General features: G+C 38.0%; 1 protein-coding gene and 1 long non-coding RNA gene across 7 annotated transcripts in view; both read left to right on the forward strand.

Annotated features, from left to right (window-relative positions):
* The window catches only part of ITPR2 (inositol 1,4,5-trisphosphate receptor type 2), a 492,164-nt gene that overhangs the window by 361,810 nt on the left and 111,567 nt on the right, over window positions 1-18,787 (forward strand). The window lies entirely within an intron of this gene.
* LOC116555525 overlaps window positions 11,055-18,787 on the forward strand; it is a 15,478-nt gene continuing 7,745 nt past the window's right edge. The window contains exons 1-2 of the long non-coding RNA XR_004270569.1: window positions 11,055-11,065; window positions 11,995-12,000. This is a non-coding gene — a long non-coding RNA (uncharacterized LOC116555525). The remainder of the gene's footprint in view (window positions 11,066-11,994; window positions 12,001-18,787) is intronic.

Consider the following 18,787-nt stretch of genomic DNA (forward strand, 5'->3'; position numbering starts at 1 on the left):
TCTGTTCTTATGTCTGAGACCCTGCATTTAATGCCTATCTGAAGTAAGAAGCATATGGAGAAATGTTATATGCTTTTCAGGATGGAGAGAAGCATTAGATAGCAAGCTGTAGGAAGCAAAAATAACTCCTAGATCACAAGGCAAAGAGAATGGGTCACTTTGATCGGTTATATTTAATTCTTTTCAAAATGTAGGCTTGAAAATTTTTCACGAGCACTCCCATAACCCTCACTAAATGGCCTTTGAAAACGTAATTTTAATGTCTGCATAATTGTTCCTCACCTGAATGTACCACGATTTATGTAATCACTCCTTATTATTAGACATTTAGATTTCTAACGTATTTGATATTATAAATTATGCTATGATTAACATCCTCATACATTAATCTTTGTCTGCCACACTGATTATTTCTCTAGGATAAATTCCAAGATGTTTAATTACTGGGTCACAGGATAGTAACTATTTTATGGTTCCTGATGCACATTATAAAATTGTTTTCCACAGTTTATGATAGTACTTGTCTTAGTGAGTCCTAAAATTATTACCATTTAAAAAATACTGGCCAAACCAATAGTATTTGGGACATAGTGATCACTCAACTAATGTTTGCTGAATGAATTAATGTGTGATAGATGAAAGGAGAATCACATTTTGATTCATATCTTTTGAATTATTGGCAAAATGGGCTACCTTTTAATATGTTCCTTGGTCATTTGTATTTCTTCTGTGAATTACTTGAAAGTGTTTCGTTCTCTCTTCTTTCATAAGGTTCATTTTTCGTAATGAAATTTAATTAGGGATAATAACTCTGTCAGTCATATTAGTTATATTTACTTGTTGCTGATTTACTGGCTTTTAATGTTTTCATAATAATTTTCTTTCAGCACCTTGAGATCATTTAAACATTCACCTAGATTTTTTTTCTGGTGTATAATGAATCCAGTTTTTTGTATTTAATTATATAATATTTCCATGTCATAATGCAGAAATAATAAGAAGGAAAGTACTGATGCTTCAGCTATAAAGACATATTCCAAAATTTAGTGTCACAGCAATCCATGAAGGCAGAATTTGTAGGAATTATAGGAGGGTGCTATAGAGCATGGGTCACAGAGAAAGCTTTAGTAGAAGAGATTAGGGCCAAAATCTAGCCACCTTCAGGGCCAGACAGGGTATATGAATGAGTGATCTAGGAGCTGGTGAGGTTGGGACAGTCTGATGATCTTCCAAAGCAGGGAGCCATTACTCATTTCTGCTCACTTGCCAATTGGCTTGCAGACCCTGGATTTCCACTTCTTCCAATATTTCAAAAGGAGCCTGTATTTTGAAATTTGGTAAAAATGTGGAATCTCTAACTTTTAAACGTTGGTGGATCATTCACAATTTTAATAGACACTGAACAGGCCAAAGAAAACTCAGCAGCAAGCTGAATGCAGCCCTGGATCCGTCAGTTTACCACTGTGGAGTAAAGGATTTACATTTCTCATTCTTTCTTTCACTGAGTTTCATAGATACATTGAGTGCTTCCTAGATGCCAAGTACTGTGCCAGATATGCAGCGGTAAAGAAGATCCACAACAGATCAGCTCTCAGGGAATTTGCATTCTGGCTGGGAGCAATGAAGAACAGACAGTGAACCAGAAAGATAGCAGATGGTGATATAAGCTATGCAGTGGATAAGAATAGATTGTGGTGAAAGACAATTACTAGAGGCTATTAGAGACTGGCTGATCTGGAGGTTTTCTGAGGAGCAATTTAAACTAGATAGATCTGTTAAAAATCAAAAGCCAGCAGGATACCATGGGGTTGTGGGTGGTTTGCAAGAGAATAGCCCAGTGGCTTGAAAGTGGCAATGAGCTTGGCATATTTAAAGGAGCAAAAGAAGACCTGGGTAGCTTGACCCTTCCCCTAGCCAGCTATTAGTACTTGAATATTATATTAATCACCTGCAATTCACCTAGGGCTTATTTATTGTAAGATAGTTTTTCAACAACATTTATTGAGCAGCTCTTATATCAGGCATTGTGCTAGTTTATAAGATGGAAAGATAACTAAAAATGCGATCAAGAAGCTCACAATGAAGTATATATGAAAGGAAGAGAGAAAGAGATAAATCATTATAATTGAATTTGCTTGTCTGAACAAGGAGGTATGTTCAAGATGCACTTCCCCTAGGAATCAAGAGGGCTTTCTGGAAGAGGTGACATTTGAACTAAATCTTGAAAGAGAGGGACGGAGGAAGACAGTGCAAGCAGGCAGAACAACTTCTGCAAAAAGGAGCCAAAAATGTTTTAGGGAGAGAAGCTTCTTTTGGTCATATTGGTAGGGATCTTGTGTGGTATCTGCATATATTTTTATATGAAATAAACTACAGTAATTTGAATTGTGCATACATCTTTGATAACTGCAATGACTCTGTAGGTACTTAACAAATGTTGCACAAATGAGTGAATAATTGAAGGATGAGTGAATGAGTGACTAGGACACTCTAAAACTATTCTAAAGTTTTGCTATTTTATAGATTAAGTATTATCTTCTCTCTTGCTAGGTGCTTTTCTTATTTTTGTTCATGATACCGTCTTTCTCTTTTACTAATAGAATATCTCCTCCTATAACTCATCTTAGTATTACCTTCATACCCTTAAGATCCAAACTGAGACCTACCTAACCCATATCCTAGATAAATTCCAGCCAGCAATGATCTATTCTTTGTGTTTTGAATTCTTACATTTGTTATGTCCACCTAGAACCACATGCTTATTTTACACTAGGTTACACTATGTATCATCCTGGAAATGATCTTTGTTTCATGTATGTAGGTCCTGGCTACTAAAGTAGTAGTATATCCACAAAATCTGGGCACCCAGAAGGCCTTATTTTCACAAAAGAAACTTTCCACAAAGAAAAGGTATAATGGGAAAAAATGCCTAGGTATTATAGAATAGATTTAAATCTTCTAATAGGCAATTACATATCTTTCACTGAGCAACTAAGAATCTTTGGGTTATGGCCATTTAAATGACCTCTCAAATTGATGGTTAATGGATACAATAAAAAATGCAATCTAGGAAATGGACTGAAATGGGACTCACTAATTACTAGCCAGGTTCAGTGGAAGCAATTATTTGTTTGCTTAACAGTCCATGTTTGTTAGATATATATATTTATTTCTGAGTGACATAATTATTAGAGCATCAGTCTGAATTCTAGAAATGTAAAATGCCATTGCTGTGCCTTTGACTCCTCCTTCTGCCTGCTTTGACTATCCATTGAATTCAAAGTCTAATAGGAGAGCTGGAGATATCAGGCAAGGCTTTTATGATAAGTTTTTCAGGAAAAGGAAAATGCATAGCACTCCCTAGTATATTTCAGACCCTTGAATTGTTACCTTATCCCTAATCAAAGTCAATATCTCTTTCTTAACTTTCAAGAGAGAGAGAAAGAGATAGAGAGAGGGAAAGAGACAGAGAGAGAGAGAGGGAAAGAGAAAGAGAGAGAGAGAGAGAGAGAGAGAGAATATGGTAGGAACAGCCATGGTGTCTTAAGGACAGGGATTCTTTATGTCATGCTAAAGAAATTTTCTGGATGTCCTGATAGTCTTCATTAATCCACTTTTTTCTTTAAAAATTCTGTTTCTAAACTAACTACAATTGCTTGAGCTATATTCATTTTAAGGGATATACATGTAAATTATTCCAAATAGCTGAAGTTTAATTTATACTGAAACCGTATGAAAAGTATGTATTACTCAGACTACTTACAATATTTCCTTAGAGATTTATGCTATTCACCTCTTTGCATCTTCTATTTTCTTATGCTGATACGTAGTAATCAGCATTGCTTCATTTACTTTATTTGTAGATACAGAAGGATGAGTTTGTAATTGGTTACATAACTTCCATTTCTAATATCTTTGAAGGGTTTTAAGTAACTTATAATTACCTCATCTTTATTATTGCTTGTAGTGTAGAACGTAGAAAACACAGCTGGGTTTTTCAACTCACAGAGGCACTTGTAGCTTAGTAATATGTTGGCCAGAATATTGTACCAAGAATATTATGCAAACAGCTTAGCTATTATTCCACCCCTGCACCCTGTATTTTCTCTGTGAGCTATTTACATCGCTTAACTTCTCTGGCTTCAGCCTTCTCATCTATAAAAATATGATGGCTGTCAGTGAGCTACATTTGCAAAGTAAACTTTCAGAGACTTATATGAGCTCTAGAGAGTAGTTGGACTGTGATGGCTCTTTTACTGGATTCAATTATGTTCTAAATAATGTAACAATAATCAGCTACTAGATATTTATGTATTTATAAATATCCCTCATCACTTATAAACAGAATTTGAGGTTGAATGAGAAATGCGTGTGTATAATTAGCTTGTTAGAATACAAGATCAAAAGCCTTGAGAAGGAAAGAGGATCTAAGTATACCAAAGGTCTTGGCTAACATTCTTACTGTTTATCAGTGATAGCTCTGAGTTTCTTGGTAACCAAGAGTATAATTAATACCTATAATATTCATTAATGACCAACTTCTTACTGACATTTAATTCAGAAGGAGTTTGTGTAAGAATATAGTACAACATAGTAGACAGAACCATTCTGCAGAACACACCAGATGAAATAATGCACATAGCTATTTTTTGGTCCTCAGGGACAATGATCAACACTTCTAATTTATAAGCAGGAGCAAATGTAATTAATCTTGAAGTGGGTTTAATTCAACAGTCATTGTGAAAATAGATATTACATTCACTTCATAGACAGACTTTGATAATGTAGGACCTTTCTAATATGTTAACTTAGTTGAAAAAAAACTTTTGTAAACATGAACAGATTATCATATTAAATCACAGAGAACAGACTTATCCTACTTGCCCAGGTATGTGAAAAGCCTGCTGTTCTTGGTGCTGGGTATAAAGTAGTGAGCACACACACCCAAATCCCTTTCCTCTGTGAGCGTACATGCTAGCAGGGATATCTGCCTCCTTGAGACCACATGATTCCTTTGGGGGATGTGCTTTATAGATGGAGTTGTTGGGTGGGTAGGAAATGCTTGGGATATGGAAAGGAGGCATCGTCTCTACCCCCATTGAGTATACCTTTATTACAGGAAGGAGGCACAAAAAAAAAAACCACATCACATCAAGTCCTAAGAAAAATGTATATCTGAGGTGCTCTGGGATCTCAGGTTAGGTGTGTGCTTGGGAAAGTGAGTGTGGCAGAGCAAGAGAGAGGGAGCGACGGAGAAAGAGAGCACCAGATGAAGCAAGAGAAACAGAGAAATATGGCTTTTCTTCTGTCCTCCCTCATTTGATCATTAACTCAGCATTCATGCATGCAAATCTGCTTCTTAAAAAAAAACCTTTAGGCTACTGGCTCATAACTTGCTGTCTTTCATAGCAAAACTGCTCAAAAGATTGTATGTAATTGCTATCTCCAATTCCTCTCTTTCCATTCTCTCTCTAACCCATTTCTGCCAGGTTTTCATTTTCATCAGGCCACCAAAACCACTCTTGATGAGGCCACCAGTCACAGCCTCTTTGACCCACCTAATGGTTGCCCCCATTCCATATCTTTTGTCCCATCACTAACATTTGACACAGTTGGCCACTCTCCTTTCCATGAAATATTTCTTCACTTATATTTTTGCCCAGCACAATCTCCTGGTTTTTCTGTCTGCTTCACTGCCTCCTATTTCTTTCTCTGGCTTCTATTAGAGGTGTTCTCTTCAGATCCATTCCATGGATTTCTGGTCTTAATCGATGCTCACTCCCTGAATGTCACTTACTCATATGACTTTAAACACCAGCTGTACCATGATAAATTCCAAATGTACATCTTCAGCGTGGGCCTGTCTTCTGAACACCAGACTGGTTCCTCCAACTGCTTGCTCAGGATCTGCATTTGAATGTGTTTTTAGGCATCTCACACTTAACATTATCCATAATAGAACTCTTGATCCTCCCACCATGTGTATACCTCAGATACCCCAGACACTCAGACTCTACAGCCTGAGCTCCTTCACATTCCTGTAGCCCAAGCCTGGGTGGATGTCCCTCCTGTGCATGCTATGCCTGCTGTGATCACAGAACATATATCACCAAATTCACATGGCCTATTGACTTGTCTCCTCCACTAGACTCCAGACTTCAGAGAGGCAGGAGTTAGGTTTTACTCACGGATGTCACTAGGTACATAGTACTGTGTTTGATATGGTAAATACTTTTGATTCATTGAGTGAGAGAGTAAGTAAATGAGTGACTATGATCATCAATAAGTGCTGTAGATTGGGGTCCCCAACCCCCGGGCCCCAGATGGGTGCCAGTCTGTGGCCTGTTAGGAACCGAGCCACACAGCAGGAGGTGAGTGGCAGGCAAGCAAGCATTACCACCTGAGCTCTGCCTCCTGCTAGATCAGTGGCACTATTAGATTCTCATAAGAGTGTGAATCTTATTGTGAGCTGTACTTATGAGGGATCTAGTTTATGTGCTCCTTAGAAGAATCTAATGCTTGATGATCTGTCACTGTCTCCCGTCACCCCCAGATGGGACTGTCAAGTTGCAGGAAAACAACCTCAGGGCTCCCACTGATTCTATATTATGATGAGTATGTAATAATAATAGAAATAAAATGCACAATAAATACAATGTTCTTGAATCATCCCCAAACCATTCCCCTCATGTCCTGGTTCATGAAAATATTGTCTTCCACAAAACTGATCCCTGGTGTCATAAAGGTTAGGGACTGCTGCTACAGATGACTGGAAAGGAAATAGCTGAAATAGGTTAATATTGGCTGGAGTTACTGTATAAGGCTTTGTGGAGGGGCTTGCATTTTAGATGAATATTATGGATTGATAAATTTAGATAAACACAGGAAAGAGAGAAAAGCATTTTCATCATAGGGAAAGTATGCACAGAGGTGGGGGCAGTATTCACCATGCTCTGTGTGTGAGATTAGCTTCTCTGGGACCTTACATCAAGAAGAGAGAAAGCAGTGTGTTGCAACTTGGGAGGTAGCTAAGGAGGGACACGTCCTGTCAAATTCTGGAGGACTTTAAGTACCAAAAACGAATTACATAGAAATATTTATTGAAATATGATATAGTATACATTTTTACTAAACTGTTCCTTAGAGTACTTAGTTCTTACATCTGTTGCTATAAAATGAAAGACATTAATGATTCTGTAAAATGCTGAAAAGAATAATGCAGAGCCAAATAGCACTGAAGTCTGTTTTAGAAAATATCCACAAACCCCAAAGCAATGTTTTAAGTCTTAAAATGATTATTTAATGATTATACTTTTATTTTTTATGACCAAGACATTATTAAGCAAGCATTTAAAGATAAATCAATTATAAATAAACCCATGAGAATACGTAATTAGTAAACACATAAGCCAAAATAAAAATACTAAGCTCAGAGCACTAAGTAATATTCCATATATATGGGTTTATGTGTGTCCTTGCATGTATCTGCATATAATATTTATTGATTAACTTGTTTTTCCTGAACAGACATAAATGAAGAAAGCTTAACTATAGGTCAGGCAAGGTGGCTCATGCCTATAATCCCAGCACTTTGGGAGGCTGAGGCAGATGGATCACTTGAGATCAGGAGTTCAAGACCAGTCTGGCTAACATAGTGAAATCCCATCTCTACTAAAAATACAAAAATTAGCCAGGCATGGTGGCAGGTGCCTGTAATCCCAGCTACTCAGGAAGCTGAGGCAGGAGAATCGCTTGAACCCAGGAGGTGGAGGTTGCTGTGAGCTGGGATGGTGCCACTATATTCCAGGGTGGGCAACAGAGCAAGACTTCATTTTAAAAAAATAGCCTAACTATATAGCTAACATTTTATCCTGAAGACACACTGAGGAAATATGAGCTAGGACAGAATGTCAGGACAGAGAGATCCAACGAATACTAATTTAGTCAATAGATCCAGTATTATAATACCAAAGTGATATGTGAAAATAGTTTTTCCAGCCAGACACAGTGGCTTATGCCTGTAATCCCAGCACTTTGGGAGGTTGAGGTGGGCAGATCACTTGAGGTCAGGAGTTCCAAACCAGCCTGGCCAACGTGGTGAAACAGCGTCTCTACTATTTTTACCAATGGCAAAAACTGCAATCACTTTTGCACCAATCTAAGAAAAAAACAAAAATTAGCCAGATGTGGTGGCACGTACCTGTAGTCCCAGCTACTCAGGAAGCTGAGGCACAAGAATCGCTTGAACCTGAGAGGCGGAGATTGCAGTGAGCTGAGATTGCGCCACTACATTCCAGACTGGGGAGCAGAGGAAGACTTTGTCTGACAAAAAAGGAAAAAAAAAGAGAAAGAAAGAAATTAGTTTTCCTGGTGTAGTAGCCCATGAAATCATTTAGGTATGCAGGTATGTGAGTCTTACTATTATATGATGATATTGCTCATCTTTTGTGTTTTGTAACTGTTGGTGCATTTTGAGTTTCAGAATTACTTACAGAGGCACAGCAAAGTGGCAGACCATTGTGACAAACTAATGCTGAAAGACAAATTGTTGAGCTAAAAAAAAAAGTCAGGCCTCAGAAAGGGAAATAGTTACCCTTAGCCAGACCAAAAATAAAAGTCCCCTTCTACGTCACAACCAAGTGACTATTTGAAATTATATAGTAGGGAAAAATTCTGGAAAGTCCCTTGTCAGGATTTATATTGTTGACAACATGTGATCAATTTTAGAAATATGAAATTAGTTCCAGAAAACTTCTAGAAATGTATCTCTATACATATATATGTAACTTTATACATGTTTGTATATATGTGCATGTGTGTGTATGTGTATATATATATGTATGTGTGTGTGTGTGTGTGTGTATATATATATATATATATATATATATATATATATATGCTTTTTTTTCTGGTTGTAAGCTGCATGAGACCTGAAAATGATTTACAGTCTTCTGTTACTCTACCAGGGATTTGCAAAGTACTACATAGTCAGTATTTTAGGCTTTTCAGGTTATGCTGTCTTTGTGGCAAACACTCAACTCTGCCATTCTAGAGCAATAACAGCCATAGACAATGTGTAAGCAAATAAGCCTGGCTGTGTTCAAGCAAAACTTTATTTTAAAAAAACAGGTGGCAGACTGGATTTGACCTAGGAGCTGTATGTAGTTGGCCAAACCCTCTTGTAGATTATTTTTATAATCTTCACAGTTGAGAAGTTTCCTGTGTCCCATATCTGAAATATCCTTGTAAGAGCTTAGTCATTTATTTTTAAATATTTTTCATGCTTAGAGTGTTTAATTCCCTTTGTATGTGAGTATAACTAACACACATACTGATAGATATACATGTAGAGGTTCTGACTACATAAAAAAAAAAACATACTGAAGTTTCTTTCTCTGATTGCTGTGTTTCAGTGACTTAATCATTCTATGGACAGTGGAAGCCTGTTCATAAATGAGAATTAACTAACCAATTGACAGAGCAGATTCATTCAGTAGATTCAGAATATGAATGAATCAAGTATAAACCAGGTGTGTGAATGAATCAAATAAAATAGAAGCAGAAGAGGCGGAAATGAAGACAGAAGTCATTGAAATGAGACAGATTAGGCATCCAGGTCAGAGGGCAAACTAAAGAACCCTAGCTGGGGCAAAGGTAGTTTTCTGCTTACACCTGATATACAACTTGGGAAACACTGTGTATTAGAGTTGAGCTCTAAAGCAGTGGTTCTCAAATTGTAGTGCTTCAAATTCCAGGAGCCCAACCCCGGAGACTCTGATTGAGAAGATCTGGAGTAGGATCTGAAATCACTTTTTACTGTATATCCTGGATATACAGTTTTCTGCAAACCACAGTTTCAAAAAAAAGCTGCTCCAGACTTTTTACCTTCTCAGCTTCCTTCCTTATTTGTCTGATAGCCTGATCATCTGATCTAGAGACAGCCTTTTCTCATTTCCTTCCCTTCCTTCTCTTTTTGTGTTTTCCACCTTCCTGGTACCAACCTAAGCTGATTGTTACTAATTTCATTTCTGTTAACTCCCCTTCTCAGAAATTAAAGACATTAACCTCTGCCACGTATACACATGAAAATATCTGTTGAAAAATAGTTTGCACCAAAACAAATGAATAAAAACCACAGCACTCTCCTCCCTGGGCATGCACTTTTTGTCCCCATAAGGCCATGTGAGAATCTGGAGTCTCTTACTGCTTTATATGCAAAGTCCCTAATGACCAAACAAGAAGTGGCCAGAATAACTAGGGCACCAAAAGAGAGAGGACTGGAGGTGAGACACAGGAGGGAGGCAGGGTTGGATCAGGAGGACATGTAGCTCTTGCTGAGGGTTTTGGCTTATATCCCAGGAGAAGGAAGAATCCATCACCACTGCCCTTTCCTGAATCCAAGCACCACTTCATCTCTAGCTGACTAAATAGCTGGGAATGGCTTAAGGTGAGAGAAAATAAAGTGAGAGTCTTAGATGGTTCCTAGGTATAGAGTTGGCTGGTGGGCAGATGATGGTGCATTTCACAAGACAGGAGACAGAGGAGGCTCGAGGTGGAATGTAGAGAAGAGCAGCTTAGTTCTAGTCTTTTGGTATTTAAGGAACTGATGGGACACTGCGTTGGAGGTGTACAATAGGCAGATGATTATACTCCTTGATTCTCAGGAAGGAGAGCTAGGCTTGGAACATAGATGTACAGAGACAGTAGGTATATAGATGCTGTTTGAAATTGCAGATGTAGATGAGATTTCCTGAAAAAATCAACTGGAGTGAGAGGAGTAAAAGATCAAGAGTTGAATCCTAAGAAATGGCAAACTTTAAGGGAAAGAAAGAGGAAGTGAAACCCGCAGAAATGAATTGAAAATCAGAGGCCTGAGGGAATGTGATATAAAAGCAAGGGAGGAGAGAATCACAAAAGACGGTGAGACCAAAGGCCCTCAAGGATGCAATAAATGAGGTGCAGCTGTAAACCGGACCCATGGCTTTGGCTCCCAGCAGGTCACCAGCAGTCTCCGCAGAACAATCTGTTGATGGAGGGGAAGTTAAGAGACACAAATTGGACTGCAGTGAACAGAGGATGCTGTGGTATTTACTACCTGCAAAGCAGACACACACCAGAATGCACAGTAGAGTCAGAGAAGCAATGATTCAAAGCATCTCGGCCAGAGTGTCCTCTTCAGATCCCTGTCTTAAGTGGAATGAAGGCAAAATATCAGTTCTAAAACCTGGAGAAGAGGGGAGAATGAGGGAAACGCTAGTGGCATTACAGCACAAATTGTCTTGCTGTCACTGAGCAAGTGTGTTATTTGTTCCTTAAATATACTGCAGTTGCTCTTCAGCAGAAGTGTGTGTATGTTTAAAATGTCCACCCTCCTAGATTTCCTGAGGCTCGTCATATTTGTATTTGTTTCCCCTTAGCACAGCAGCATTGCCTAAAAGCAGTACCAGTAAAGGACTGATAGGAAGTATGCACGGGGTCCAGTTTGCAAAAGCAGCTCTTTATCTACCAGACTAGGGATTTATTTAGCTTGTAGTTGTACCCACTCTGTGCAGTGCTTTGTAGTTCTCATTGGGGAAGGCCCGCTATGGGATCACAGCGACTGTGCTAATTAAATGTCAGTGTGTTTGGGAGCTGCGGCGAGGCCTTCACGCTCAGCTCACCAAGACCCAAGCAGGAGGGAGAGGCACGTCAGCCTTCCCGAAGCTCATTAGGGTAGGAAGTACTCGGATTCAGACGGCTTCAGTGTTCAGATCCTAAATGGATGCTGCAAGAGTGCTCACAAATGAGCTCCAAAAGGAATAAACAAACTCATGTCTGTGTAATTTTAACAGAAAACAATTTTTATTTGGGCAAGTTTTCCTTGAAAATATTCCCCAAATAAAATGTTTTCCCAATTTTATTGACTGTATCATTGAATCTAGAAGTATCTCGTATTTATCTTGTTTTTATCATTGATCACTCCCTCATGTTTAACATTGACACAAACTAAGGGAGAACAAAGTAATAAACACACACATCAAGAAAATATCAGTGCTTTGGGTGCAGGTGGTGACAGGCAACCAGGCCCTTCCTGGCTTCCCTGGCAGGCCCTGGCGTTTTCCTTTCTTGATTGTTCTAATCCGAGTGTGCTGCATTGCAGGGAAACTGAGTCTTGATGTCATCATCAGCCTCTCACTAGAATAACTCAGAGTCCCTTTTCTCCATTAGTGGCACAGTTCTCTAAGCAGCTACCAACTAGAAGCTGGCATTCACATGGGCCCCTGTACTGCCCTAACCCAGACAGAGCTGCTCTCTCCTCTCCACTCATACTGCTAGTTTCTTCCTGCTGCCACCTTCATTTTGTGCCTGGACAACTGCTGCAGCCTCCTTTCTCTGTGTCCAGCTAAGACCTTTTTCAATCTACTCTCCACGGGGAAGCTAAAAAGTTAATCACACTAAAAAGTCAGCTGATCCTGTCTGTCTCCTCACCAAACATTTCCATAGCTTCTGATAAAACAGAGTATGTACGTGCTCACCAACATGCTCAGGAGACCCTTAGTGAGTACGCTCCTGCTTACTCTTATTTTTTTCTGTTATTTTACTTCCGATTTATTGAGTGTAACACACACTTACTTTGTATCAGGTGCTATGTCTCATCTAAATATCACAATAACTCTCTGGGGTAAATATTCATAAAGTACTCTTAGGAACCTCACTCGCAGAAGAAGAAAGTGAAGCTTAGAGAAGCTAAATGATTTGCCTGTGGCTGCTCAGTTAACAAATAGAATACAATGGAGTTGAACCCAGATCTGTCCAGAGCTCATGATGCTAACCACCATACAATCCCACCCTCTAGCCATGTCTGTGACTGCCCCTTTTCATTTCATTGTGTGTTATAGAATCTGCCCATGTCCTTCACTACCACCTGGTCCAATCTGCACTATCTCTCATCTGTATTATTTGCAATAGGCTTCTAACTCTTCCTGCATCTGTTCATCCGTGCATTCCATAGTCTTCTCTAACAGTAGCTACAGTGAACCCTTAAAAATGTAACACAGATTATGTCACCTCTCTGCTCAACACCTTTTAATACTTCCAGTTTCTCAGCAAAAGTCTACTCTTGTGTTGGCTTCACGTCTCCCAATATGACCTGGCCCTCTTCCCCTTCTCCCCTCTCTGGTCACTTTCCTCCTTACTTACTCTGCTCAAGCCACATTGGCCTCGTGGCTATGTCTCAGAGTCAAGAACCATAATTGTGCTTTGTGTCTATAAGTTTCTGTTAAAATGGTTTCTAGCCATTTGATTTAAAATGGCAAACTCTATCTCCCAGTGCTCATTACTTCTATGCTCCACTTTATTTTCTCCTTAGCACTTGCACATTTTGATAGATGATATAATTGTTTATGTCTCCTTCACCAACAGAAAGTCAGCTCCAGGAGGGCAGGAGCTTTGGTCTGTTTTGTTCACTATTATAGCCCCAAAGCCTAGGGCATTATTTGGTACACATCAGAGTTTCATTAACAATTACAGAATTGTTACCGGAAAGAGGTCCTGATCCAGACCCCATGAACAGGTTCTTGGACCTGGTGCAAGAAAGAATTTAGGGCAAATTCATAGAGCATAGCGGAGGCAAGTTTATTAAGAAAGTAAAGGAATAAAAAATGGCTATTCCATAAGCAGAGCAGCCCCAAGGGTACCTGGTAGGCTGTTTTTATGGTTATTTCTTGATTATATGCTAAACAAGGGGTGGATTATTCATGAGTTTTCCAGGAAAGGGTAGGCAATTTGTGGAACTGAGGGTTCCTCCCCTTTTTAGACCATATAGGGTAGGTTCCTGATGTTGCCATGCATTTGTAACTGTCATGGCACAGGGGGAAATGTTTTTAAGGATGCTAATGCAGAATAATTAGTGTATAATGAGCGTTAAGGATGATCAGAGGTCACTTTCATTGCCATCTTGGTTTTGGTGGGTTTGGGCCAGCTTCTTTGCTGCAACCTATTTTATCAGCAAGGTCTTTGTGACTTGTACCCTGTTTCGACCTCCTATCTCATCCTGTGACTAAGAATGCCTCACCTCCTGGGAATGCAGCCCAGTAGGTCTCAGTCTCATTTTATCTAACTCCTATTCAAGATGGAGTCACTCTGGTTCAAATACCTCTGACAGATTAAGCATACAAGGCATATATTAATTATTGTGTTTAGCTCGTGATGACTTAGGTCATAGGATAATTTTTTAGTATTGAATGAGAGAAGTGGGTCTTTATGTTATGTTAATATTGCATATAAAGTGCTTCATGTATCTGAAACTATTAATAATACTGTTTTACTTATAGATAATTCATGATGTTATATAATCTCCAAGACAAAATGCAGGCAGTAACTTTGTTCATATACCTGTATATTTATGTTCAATACCTTTATCTTTAAATGGCTTCTTTACCAGTTAGTTCTATATTTTTTAAGAAAGGACAGTAAGTTTTTCTAAATGAGTTTTTCCTCTAAATTTTGTCTTTCTTCCCTTCCTCTCTTTAATTCTCATGCCCTCTCTTTGTCTTTTTATTTGCAACCTGGGTCATTTAACTTCTGAATGACTAGATAACATTTAAAAGGGTGTTGGATGTTAGGGAATGAACAAGTAACAAAATATATCTGCTCAACATTCTTTGTCTCTTTTCAGTTTAATTCAACTGATCTGAATACCTACTTAGGTTGAAATTCACCTTGCCACCTCATTTCCTCCTTTATTAGGTTTGCCTTTGAAACGCAGAAGTTCATTTGAGCAGTAATTCTCTGACTTTGAAGAACTACTCTATCTCACAAAAGCTGACCTTTTTTTTTTCTTTTTTAGCAGCTGTTGATTAGACAGTTAAACAGAGAGACAGCAACAGCATATTTCTCAGTCTAATGTAACTCAGAAATAGAAAGCTGAAGAAACCTGAAGTTGAAATGCTTTCAAGCAATTGAGCTTAAAGTTCCTGAAAATTATCTCATAGTGCTTTTTCTCAGCTCCCCACATCCACTCTCGATTTTACATCTGGCTAATTTGTGCACTTCGGATTGGATTCCTGAGCACACACTTGCAGTGTGAGGACTGTTGTGGAACTCATCATTATAATTTCAAGCCTCTAATTAACCCACTTTAAAGTGGCTTTGTCAAGACTTTGAGCAACAGAAAAGCAATTAACTCATTCTTGGAATAGGTATATCATAGAGAAAAGTAGAATAGTAAGACTGTGCTCTTCACTAAGCCTCATTGATTCAGGAACTTAAGGAGCATTAGGAGCACAAATCCTGCAGTAATTCTTTTGGTATATTATTGCAGGTATTGTTATTTCACAGTTAGGTAAATTAAACATAAAAAGGTCAAACGACTTGAACATGGTACCATAAAAGGTCAGTGATAAAATCAGAAATCATCTCTCCATGTCGATCATAAGCCATGCCCCCATCCCCCAGCAATTACTTTGAGAACAGGAGCTCTCTAAATTTTCCCAGTCAACCACAGGAACTATTTTAACATGGTCTAATATCTCAAAAAAGATGACTTTCTTTACCTCTCGATGTTTGCCTTAAAAAAAAAAAATCACTAAAAACAGTGAAAGAATCAGAATGCTTTTAAAGTGATGCAATCATTCCAATTTTCCTTATTGTTGTATATAAATGACTAGAAATTAAAACATTTCTGACTGGGCATAGTGGCTCACACCTGTAATCCCAGCACTTTGGGAGGCCAATGTGGGCAAATCACAAGGTCAAGGGATTGAGACCATCCTGGCCAACGTAGTGAAACCCCATCTCTACTAAAAATACAAAACAGAAGCTGGATGTGGTGGCACACACCTGTAGTCCCAGCTACTTGGGAGGCTGAGGCAGGAGAATAGCTTGAGCCCAAGAGGGGGAGGTTGCAGTGAGCCAAGATTGTGCCACTGCACTCCAGCCTGGCAACAGAGCGAGACTCCGTCTCAAAAAGAAAAAAAAAAAAAATCGTATTTGCATATAGTATTGTAATTTGTCATTTTCTAAAAATCAATCTATTTTAGAAAATTAAGTACATATGCCACTAAAATTGAACTAATAAATAAGCAAAAGATATTCTATGCTGTCCATCCATCCCCCCATCCATTTATCCATCCAGAAAATATTTATTGAGCTACTGTTCTATGCCAGATGCTTTTCTAGAGGATGAATACAACAGTAAACAAAACAAATTCCCTGTCCTTCTGGAACCTACATTGTAGGTGGAGGACATACTAGAATCAAATGAGGAATATTTCATACTCACATATTATCTGAATTATGATGGAGAAAGATTCTTCTGTTCTGCTAGTGTTTCCTAAACCACATTTGAATTATGTGGGAGGGGACATGGATGGGAAAGATCCAGCAAATTCGTTTCTGGATGATTGAAGAAGTAACTCAAGTAATATTACCTGCTCATCTCTGGATCTGAAGAAAATATATTATTTCCTGTGTGGGAATAGTGAGACCCATAAATTTCAAAGGCTTGCTTTTAGTTACACCAAAAAGAAATAAGGTCAAAGTGATATCTCTTTTCCATCAATTCTGTATATCAAAAGCAAAAACTCCTATTGTACTTAATTTCAGGGTTTCCCAGAAAAAAATTTCTATGTTTTTCTTATTAATGTCTATCTTTTAGATATCCCCACTTCACCAGTGGAATTAGTTTCTTTTCTTGTTTCCTCACCCTGAAATATTTTAATTCTTTGGACTAGGACACTACAATAATGATTACTTTAGAATATTTTTTGTGAAATAGTGATTTCAGATGAGATGATCTACGTACCTAGTATTTAGTTTCATGTTGTTTTAGTCACTCAGAAAATATTGATGTATATCTTACATTGATATCAAAACCAATTAAGAATTATACCTCATTAAATTTCACATGAAAAATACAAAATAGCAAGCATTTTCCATTAAAGTGATGAATTCTTTATAAAATCTTAAATAAGTAGCCTCTGAAGTATTGAAGTAGAAGTAGGATAAGGTATAAACTCTTTTAGTTGAAAATGGAAATAAAGAATAGATTTGTCTTAAATAATTGTAGGAATAAAGCTTGTTTTAGAAGATAGTTTTATCTCTTTTCATGAAAATAAACATATAAATTAAGTCATAAACTAATATATTTGTTATCTATTACATGTAATTATACAAACCTCCAGGGATTAAAGTAGTTTTTACCATTTTGGTACATGTCTTAGTCCATTTTCTGTTACTATAAGAGAGTACCCGAGACTGGGCAATTAATAAAAACAAGAGGTTTATCCAATGGCTGAGAAGTCCAAGATCAGGTGTCTGCATCTGGTCGCCTGCTGGTGAGGGCCTCATGCTGCATCATCACATGGTGGAGAAAGGAAGAGGAAGCAGGCATGTGCTACCAGGGCAAAGCCTGAGGCAGCTTTGCTTCCTAACAACCTGCTCTCAAGATACCAAATCCAGTCCCTTGAGAGCGAGAACGTACTCACTTCATCTGAAAATTAATCCAGTCCCCTCAGGAGCAGCATGAATCCCTCTTAATGAACAAATCACTTCCCAGAGGCCCCACGTCCCAACACCACCACACTGGAGACAAAATTTCCAACACATGCATTCTGGGTGACACACTCCATGCATAGCAGTATGGAAATTCATGAATCCAGAAATTAAAAGCTATAAGTGACAAATAACCAATTGTTTAAGTGGCATATATTTCTGATCCAAATCTCAATTTTTTTGAAAATGTGTTCAGTAAATATACTGTTTATTAAGAGTATCTAAATGTTTACATTTTTCTTGTATGTTTTTAAAGGAAAAAGAAACTTCTTTCCTTTTGATTGATTGATTTTTAAATATTTCTTTTATGTTTAAAAGATTCTTTTATGTTTATTTTTGGTTTTAAAAAAAGGTGGTAGATTTTCAGTCAAGAATCCAAATTGCTTATGGTGATAATATCTACTATTAGAACAGTGGTTTACATGTGTTAGCAGGATTGAAATCACTTGGAGGGCTTGTTAAAACAGATTATGGGGTACAGGGGGAGAGGGGTGTCTTCCTTCATAGTTTCTGATCTGGAAGGTTTGAGGTGCTACCAGAAAATATGCATTTCTAATATGCTTCTAGGTGATGCTACATAGCTGTCCCAGGAACTCCATTTTGAGAACCATTCTATTAGGATGAGTGTTAGCAATCTGTAGGAAAGCTAGCTTCATCAATTGTCACAACACTTTGTAATGCTTGATGATAAAATCGTGGTACAAAGAGAGCACACTTACTGAAAACTACCCTAAATCATTTTAAAGTGGATATTTTGTGGCCTATTTTCTTCCTTTTTTTCTCTCCTGCTTTGCCTTGATTCAAGGGTTGAGCTGTCATGAATCATTTATTTATTATAATCACTAAGGTCTTTTATCAATTTTACTATAGTTTAAGATAGACCCTAATGAGTAGGAGTCTAGATCATTTGAAATTAGGAGATGTTTGTTTTATTTTTTAATTCTGGCAAATTTCTTGTTATTTTGTACCTATCTTTGTCTTAGTTTGGCTACCATTATAAAGGAAATAATAAACTGATATCTAAGAACCATAGTGGATTTTAAAAAGGTATTAGATAAATATAACTTACAATATTTTTTAAACTCCTTGGGTAAAGGTTCTACAGTGTAGAATGATGCTGGTGGCATTCTAGGGTCCCTCCTTCAGTACTGCTAGGGAGGAAATGAATCAGTTCCTTACTTTCCTACAGAGAGAGAGAGTGTGTGTGTGTGTGTGTGTGTGTGTGTGTGTGTGTGTGTGTGTGTGTGTGTGTGTG

The sequence above is a fragment of the Sapajus apella genome, unplaced genomic scaffold, assembly GCF_009761245.1.
Source record: "Sapajus apella isolate SASKATOON/1434 unplaced genomic scaffold, GSC_monkey_1.0 scaffold2, whole genome shotgun sequence".
Lineage (NCBI taxonomy): Eukaryota > Metazoa > Chordata > Mammalia > Primates > Cebidae > Sapajus > Sapajus apella.